The sequence below is a fragment of the Lithobates pipiens genome, unplaced genomic scaffold, assembly GCF_037356315.1.
Source record: "Lithobates pipiens isolate NorthernLeopardFrog02 unplaced genomic scaffold, aLitPip1_a1.2 Scaffold_25, whole genome shotgun sequence".
Taxonomy (NCBI): domain Eukaryota; kingdom Metazoa; phylum Chordata; class Amphibia; order Anura; family Ranidae; genus Lithobates; species Lithobates pipiens.
Genome location: NW_027507787.1, coordinates 186,147,861 through 186,157,137, shown reverse-complemented (window position 1 = coordinate 186,157,137; position 9,277 = coordinate 186,147,861).

Below are 9,277 nucleotides of genomic sequence, written 5' to 3'. Positions count from 1 at the left end.
CGTGTCCGAAATTCCGACGGAAAAAGTCCGATGACACACGATCGGATTTTCCGACAACACAATCCGATCGCACATTTTCCATTGGAAAGTCCGACCGTGTGTACAGGGCATAGCTGGGTCATGTAGACTCGTTTTTTCTAGGTGTGAATAGTCCCTTTTGTTAGGCCCGGAAACACATTGGAGAGAAAAAAGCAGAGTTCATCTGGAAACACACTGAATGGAAAATGTTGTTTGTCTCTTTAAAACATAATCTTTTATAAGAGGGCCCCCAGATCCCGGCCCCCCACCCTATGTGAATGAGTATTGGGGTACCATGTACCCCTACCCATACATCTGTGAAAAAAAGTGTAAAAATAAAACACAACACATGTTTTTAAAATGATTTATTGCACAGCTCCGGTGGTCTTCTTCCGTCTTGGGGGGTCTTCTCGCCGGACTCCTCCGCTATCTTCTGCTCTTTTACTGCTCTTTCACTAGCGGAGGAGCCCGGCTTTCTTCTTCGCCGCCGCCGTCCAGGGGTCTTCTCCCCTCTTCAGTTCTTCTGGCCGGGCCTCCGCTCCTTCTTCCAGCTCTTTTACTAGAGGTGCCCCAGTCTTCTGTCATCGCCGCCTTCTGTTCTTCTGTTCTTCTCTTCTTCTTCCTTGAGATGTTGACTCGACGCTGTCTCTGGCTGTAATGACAGGGACGTGTTGTGCAGCGACTTATATAGGGACAATGGGTGGGGGTCACCTGGTGATGTCCCCGCCCATTATGATGTCACAGTCCCAGAGGACATGTCGCAGTCTGGTGGACAATTTTTGAGTCAAAACTACTTTCTAAGTCCGCCGGACATTTTGGAAAAAAAAGTCCGCCGGAGCCCACCTCCGTGTGCGGGAAAGTCCGTTCATTTCAAAAGTCCGGCGGACTAGCACACACACGGGCGGATTGTCTGGCGGACTCTGGTCCACCGGACAGCTTGATCGTGTGTACGCATTAGGTGTGGAATATCTGTATGTCATATTCTTTATTGTACAGGCCAGTATAGCTGACTTTTCTATGATGTCGTGTTATATATTATTGCCTATTTAATAAAGTATAATTTAAAAAAAAAAGCTAGCTCCCTCATCGCACCTGTTTTTTGGGTTTTTTTTTGCCCCTCAAGCATGACACAAACATGACAATGTGAAACAAGGCTAGAAGATAGAGTGCCTTAAAGTATTCATACCCCTTGAAATTTTCCACATTTTGTCATGTTACAACCAAAAACATAAATGTATATTATTGGGATTTTATGTGATAGACCAACACAAATTGGCACATAATTGTAATGTGGAAGGAAAATGATAAATGATTTCCAAATTTTTTACAAATAAATATCTGAAAAGTGTGGCGTGCATTTGTATTCAGCTCAGTCAATAGAAACACCTTTCGCTGCAATTACAGCTGCAAGACTTTTTGTGACTGTCTCTACCAGCTTTGCACATCTAGAGAGTGAAATTTTTTCCCATTCTTTTTTGCGAAATAGCTCAAGCTCTGTCAGATTGGATGGAGAGTGTCTGTGAACAGCAATTTTCAAGTCTTGCCACAGATTCTCAATTAGATTTAGGTCTGTACTTTGACTGGGCCATTCTAACACATGAATATGCTTTGATCAAACCATTCCATTGTAGCTCTGGCTGTATGTTTTAAGGTTGTTGTCCTGCTGGAAGGTGAACCTCTGTCCCAGTCTCAAGTAGTTTGCAGACTCTAATGCCACGTACACACAAGCGGAATGTCCGACAGAAAAAGTCAGATTGAAGCTTTTCATTGTATATTCTGATCGTGTGTATGTCTCATCGGACATTTTTTTTTTTTTAAATTCTGACGGACCTAGAAATAAAACATGTTCTAAATATTTCTGACGGAACCGTTTCCTATCGGGAAAACTGCTTGTCTGTATGCTGTTCCAACAGACCAAAAACGACGCATGCTCTGAAGCAAGTACAAGATTGGCTACTGGCTATTGAACTTCCTTTTTCTAGACCCGTTGTACCTGCTATATACGTCACCGTGTTCTTGGCAATCGGACTTTTGATGTGCTCGTGTCTACGCAAGACAGTTTCAGCGGAATTCTGTCGGAACTCCGTCAGAAAAACCTTCAGAGTTCATTCCGACAGGAAAACCGGTCGTGTGTACGCGGCATAACAGGTTTTCTTCTAAGAGTGACCTGTATTTGGCTCCATCCATTTTCCCATCAACTCTGACTAGCTTCCCTGTCCCTGCTGAAGAAAAGCATCCCACAACATGATGCTGCCACCACCATGCTTCACAGTGGGGATTGTGTATTCAGGGTGGTGTGTAGTGTTAGTTTTCTCCCACACATAAACTTTTTGGCCTAAAAGCAAAACGCTAATTTTGTTCTCATCTGACCAGAGCACCTTCTTCCACATGTTTGCTGTGTCCCCAACATGGGTTCTCATGAACTGCTTTTTTATTCCAATATGATTATTAGGGATGAACGTGTGAACACACCGTCCCTGGCTGATTGATCCCTCCTGTGTATGCCTATATGATCTCTGTAACCTGAGATCCCACAGATCTGGTAAGTGGCCCTTTGGTCTTTAAAATCACTTTTTTGGCTGTTGTCTGGCTACCCTTTTTGCGGGGTGAATAGAGCAATTGTTACACCTTCTGAAGAGTCCAATTTCAACAGATTTACATGGATTGATATCTGTTATGGACTATTAACTATATTGTGGCGCTATTTGTGTTTTTTTTTTTTTTTCATTCCTACACCTATGTGGTTTTTATACATTTTATTTATATTATTTTGGTTGCACATCTAAATTTGTTACACATATCAATTAGCTGAATATTTAGGTTTTCTAGTTGCAGCACCACTTTCTTCCTTTTTAATGTTTTTTATCAACAAATATACTTAATTTTGTTTCACCGCTTTTTAACAACACATATATTTTAAATATAAGTATATGCACATATGTTATAGGGTTTAGCGCAGATATTCCACCATATATAATGTATAGAGCCATGACAGGTCCTTTTTTTTTTTTTTACTCGTACATACATGTAGAGAGCCATGACAGGTCCTCTTTATACTCGTACATACATGTATAGTGCCATCACGTCCTCTTTATACTCCTATGAATGTATAGGGCCTAGACAAGTTATCTTTCTACCTCTATATACATGTATAGAGCAATGACAGGTCCTCTTTATACTTCTACATACACGTAAAATGCCATGAGCAGTCCTCTTTATACTTCTATATACATGTATAGAGCCATGACAGGTCCTCTTTATACTTCTATATAAAGCCATAACAGGTCCTCTTTATACTTCTATATATATGTATATAGCCATGACAGGTCCTCTTTATACACGTAAAATGCCATGACTGGTCCTCTTTATACTCCTATACATGAATAGAGCCATGACAGGTCCTCTTTATATTTCTACATACATCAAACAGATGGTGTTGCGCTACCTGAACTAGATATAAATATGAAGAGCCTAATACTGGAAGAAATAAAATCTAGCTATAAATCAACTAGCCTATCTTAAATATAAATTAAAGTGCCTTGTGCTATGAAAAATAGTAACCAGTGTATTAAAAACTTAAATTCCAGAAATCATGTGTTTATATATCAACATAAGTAACTCTAAGTAAAAGGGGAAAAATATTCCATAAAGTGCAAATGTCTTATATTAAAACGTGCAATTCATAGTGCATGATTACAAAAAGTTGGTAAAATACAGTCTTTAGTGAAATTAAATAAAGTGCCAGTGATTATTAGTTCCGTAATCTTCTTAATAATAAAAAAAAATTAAATATTCTTAATAATAAGAAAAAATTAGAAAAAATTAAATATGTATATAAGACAGTCTATATATAAGCTGAAATAAGTGCTCAGTGACTTGTTCAGTGCTTCTCAAAAAGAAAGACAGGTGCCAGCAATCGTGTTGTAATTTCTGTGTCTCCAGTATACACGGCACACTAGGTAAAATGGCCCCTTACAAAGAGATAATTGGAGACCCCCACAAAGGGATAATCGGATGAATGATGGAAATGGGTATAGGGACAATTGGCGCCCCCCACAAAGAGACAATGGCACAAATGATCAGAATCCGATAGCATTGTACAACCATTATGCCCCACTAAGAGATTATTATGATGACGAAAGAGACGGAGGAATGCAAAACTATTATCAAGACCCACACCAGAGGAGGGCTTTTTTAGAGAGAGGGATGGAGAATCATCCCCCAAAATGGGCGTTGGAACCAAGAGACCCACGGAGAAGCCCAGGAAGAAGAGAGGAAAGAGAGCCGGAAAGAGATCGCAGGCCAAGAAGAAATTAAAAGGTGAAGGTATTTTTAATATAAGTGGCAAATCCCTATCCCACGAAGAAATTGGAGTACTGGATAAGGGTCTGAAATATGCACCGACAAAAAACCTAGACAAATTTGAGACCTATATACAGATCCAAAAATACATCAGAACCTTAAACATCAAAAAATACATAGCTAGCAACCCCTCTAAAAGACGACCGCCTGTAGAAAACCAAGAAATAGTCCATAGTGAATTAAGAAACAAATCTGTTTTTAATCCAGTTTTAAATAATAATAAACATATAGATGTTTTTAAAAAAGTAGTATTGCAAGATCTAAAGGAAATGAAAGTCAAAAAATTAGAAGGACCGAAATTCATAAAAAATGGCATAAGTAAACTGATAAAGAGAAAGGACATTGTCATCCGCCCGGCAGATAAAGGGGGAGGAATTGTAGTCCAATCTAAAACACAATACAAAGAGACCATGAAGAAGCTACTGGAAGATAAAGACACATACAAAGTACTGCCGAGCAATCCGGTATTTAGATGCAGAAAGGAATTAGAGCAGATTGTACATCTAGGCTTAAAGAGAAATATTCTCAACAAAAAGGAAGCTAAGTTCTTGATCCCTGAGTCGTGCAGGACTCCTGTTATTTATTCAGTACCTAAGATACATAAAGATAGCACAAACCCCCCACCGAGACCTATAGTCAATGGAATCGATTCCTTGACCTCAAGAATAGGACAATATCTGGATAATTACTTACAACCAGTGGTCAAACAAACTAGAGCCTACTTGAGAGACACTAAACAAGTACTGCAACTAATAGAGGAGACCCCCAAAGGAGAAACGCCGTGGATACTGGCAACTGCCGATGTGGCTTCCTTGTACACAATTATCCAACACCATCAGGCATGTGAAGCCACAAAATGGGGCCTAAGAAAATTCTCGACCTTGCCATGCTTCCAAAGAAAATTTTTAATTAAAAGTTTAGATTTCTGTTTGAAAAGCAGCTATTTTTGGTATGACCGAAATTATTATCATCAAAAAGTGGGTGTAGCGATGGGCACAAAATTTGCGCCCAGTGTGGCATGTCTCTTCATGTCACAATGGGAGGAGGAGACGATTTTTAAGAACCCCCCTGAAGAGCTAGTGACCTATAAAAGGTACATAGATGATATACTAATATTGTGGAAAGGGGAAAAAAACAAACTAATCGCCTTCCTAGAAGGATTAAATAAGAACGACAGGAACATTAATTTAATGTGGGAGATAAGTGACGAGACCATTACGTTCCTGGACCTAGAAATAAAACAAGAAGAGAAATCATTGTACACTAAAACTCATTTCAAAAATGTGGACAGGAACAGCTATTTGCCCACTGATAGTTGCCACCATTGGAACTGGTTGAGCAATATCCCGAAAGGACAAATGATCCGGCTACGAAGGAACTGCTCCCACCCAAGAGATTTTGTGACACAAGCAGAGAAAATTGGAAATAGATTTATCCATAAAGGCTACAAGAGTGAAGATATCAAGACAAACATCACAGAAATAGAAAATATGGATAGAGCAACACTAATAAAGGATAAACCACCCACTATGAACAAAAGTGATGGAGTACCAATAATATTGAATTATAATATGCAACATAAGAAGATCGAGAAAATGATTAAAAAGCATTGGCACATACTAAGGTCAGATATACACCTGCAGGAAATCCTACCCCAATATCCACGATTTATTTATAAAAGAGCACCAACCCTAAGGGATAAGATAGTAAAAAACATCCCCGATCCCCCCTATAATGGTTTAACTTTCTTTACAGGCAAGGGATTTTTTCCCTGTAGACGCTGTTATGCGTGCACAAGAGTAAAAAAGCCGGTCGAAAAGAAATTTAACTTCACCTCTACAAGTACTGGAAACACGTATAATATTAAGGATTTCATATGCTGCAACACCAAGGGAGCTGTTTATGCCTTACAGTGTAGTTGCGGCTTACAATATGTTGGGCGAACCAAAAGACCGCTGAGAGTAAGAATAAAAGAACATGTAAAGAACATTATTAGCGGCTTTGATAAGCATAGTGTATCCAGACACTTCAGTACCCACCACAATAAAGACCCTACTCATTTGACTTTTTGGGGTATAGAACCATATAAGAAACACTGGAGGGGGGGCCACAAAGTTAGGACACTCAGCCAAGCAGAATCTAAGTGGATTTTTATTTTGGATACATTTACCCCCCAAGGCTTGAACATTGATTTCGACTTAAACTGTTTTATCAGCGATTTCTAAAAAATATATATTTTTTATGTATTTTTATGTCTTTTAACTTGGTTTTAGATTTGATACTTGTTTTAATGTAATGATCTTGCAATACTCATTTTATATAATATATTTAATTCACATGTTTGTAAAACTATTTTATGTATTGTGATAGTATAAATGAACCAGTTTGGGTCCATCTTGAACGCCATTTCCGGTTCCTGACAAAACGACAATAATGGGAAAATTTTCCACTTCCCATATTATCCTAATTTGGTCTTAGATCCCCAAAAAAACAGGATAAATAACATATATATATGGCTATATTGAACTAGCTCTGGACCACTAGTCCATATTACCTTAATCCGGTTTTGGACACCCTAATATTTAAAACTACAGGATAAATACAAATAATGGATCAGTTGGGGTTTGGCGAACTAGTTAAGGGGCATTACATTTAGGGGGAATATAGTGCTAATATATACCAACCATGAGATAAAATGTTACCTCACCATTTGTCTTATAAATTCATATAGACTAATTTTAAAGAACAGTTTTAGATATTTTTTAGTGTAAAATATGGGGTTATAATGCTAAACGTGATCTATGACATTTGATAAATAACCTTTGTATAGGTTGATACCTAATATCGAGTTCACTTATATCTCCTATAATTCCCCTCCCATCTCTTTCCCCCCCCCCCCCCACCTTCCTCCCCCCCCTTCTCCTTCCCCCCTCCCCCCCCCCTTCCTCTCCCCCGCTGTCCCCCGATAGAAATTTGATGTGAACCAATAGAACTGCGAACAAATTTGTATATGACATTTAATGGAATAAAAGAATCTGATAGAAACTCCCACCATTATATATAAAAAACATCACTGCAGATATAATCCATGGGCGAGCTATGGGGAAATGGCTGCTAACCGGGACCAACGAAAAATGGCCGCGGGTGTAGCTTAGATATGTGGAAAATTGATGCTGGGTGTAGATTGACTCCTAAAAGATGGCTGCACCATGTTAGCTTATGGAAGACTCCAAAAAGATGGCTGTGCCAATGTTATCTTATGGGAGACTTCAGTAAAATGGCCGCCATACACGTACATATAAAAGACACTTCCGTGCTAGAGTATCCCATTCCCTGATGAAGTCACGTGACTAGTGACAATACGCGTCGGAACGAGGATACCGGAAGTGACGTTCGCATACACGAGCGGAATGCTCGTCCGTTTTTAAAGCTGTATTTTATCGTATGTTTGTGAGTACCTCTTCTTATATATCGTTATAATAAATTTTACGAACGTACTTCACCATCCGAGTGTACCTCTATCTTTCCTATGAGACCTCTGGGAGCTATACTGAAGCCAAAGATCTATATGGAAACTATCTGAGAGAAAAATACCTACCTGAGGGGACCAATATCCACCTGCTAGGAATTGGGATAGAATCCCTGGACCCTTGTTTTTGCTGCTTGATTTGCTGTTTACCTTACAGCAGTAAGGTAAGGGGCCATTTTACCTAGTGTGCCGTGTATACTGGAGACACAGAAATTACAACACGATTGCTGGCACCTGTCTTTCTTTTTGAGAAGCACTGAACAAGTCACTGAGCACTTATTTCAGCTTATATATAGACTGTCTTATATACATATTTAATTTTTTCTAATTTTTTCTTATTATTAAGAATATTTAATTTTTTTATTATTATTAAGAAGATTACGGAACTAATAATCACTGGCACTTTATTTAATTTCACTAAAGACTGTATTTTACCAACTTTTTGTAATCATGCACTATGAATTGCACGTTTTAATATAAGACATTTGCACTTTATGGAATATTTTTCCCCTTTTACTTAGAGTTACTTATGTTGATATATAAACACATGATTTCTGGAATTTAAGTTTTTAATACACTGGTTACTATTTTTCATAGCACAAGGCACTTTAATTTATATTTAAGATAGGCTAGTTGATTTATAGCTAGATTTTATTTCTTCCAGTATTAGGCTCTTCATATTTATATCTAGTTCAGGTAGCGCAACACCATCTGTTTGATTTTCACTTTTATTATCTGGGGGTTAGGGTTCATACCCCTGTCGGTAGTTTGCTGCAACCTATCCTTTTAAATAGCTTAGGCCCTTGACGACAGCGCGGGGATACCTTAACCCAAATTTCTACATACGGTACATGTATTGAGCCATGACACGACCTTTTACACTCCTATACATATGTATAGAGCCATGACAAGTCCTCTTTATACTCCAACATACATGTATAGAGCGATGACAGGTCCTCTTTATACTCCTATACATGTAAACAACCATGACAGGTCCTCTTTATACTCCTATATACATGTATAGAGCCATGACAGGTCCTCTTTATACGTGTATATATACAAGTATAGTGCCATAACAGGTCCTCTTTATACCCCTATACATGAATAGAGCCATAACAGGTCCTTTTTATACTCCTATACATGTAAACAGCCATAACCGGTCTTATTTATACTCCTATATACATGTATAGAGCCGTGACAGGTCCTCTTTATACTCAATTACATGTATAGAGCCATGTCAGGTTCTCTTAATCCTTATATATACAAGTATAGTGCCATGACAGGTCCCCTTTATACCCTTATATATGAATAGAGCCATAACAGGTCCCTTTTTTTATAATTCTATACATGTAAATAACCATAACAGGT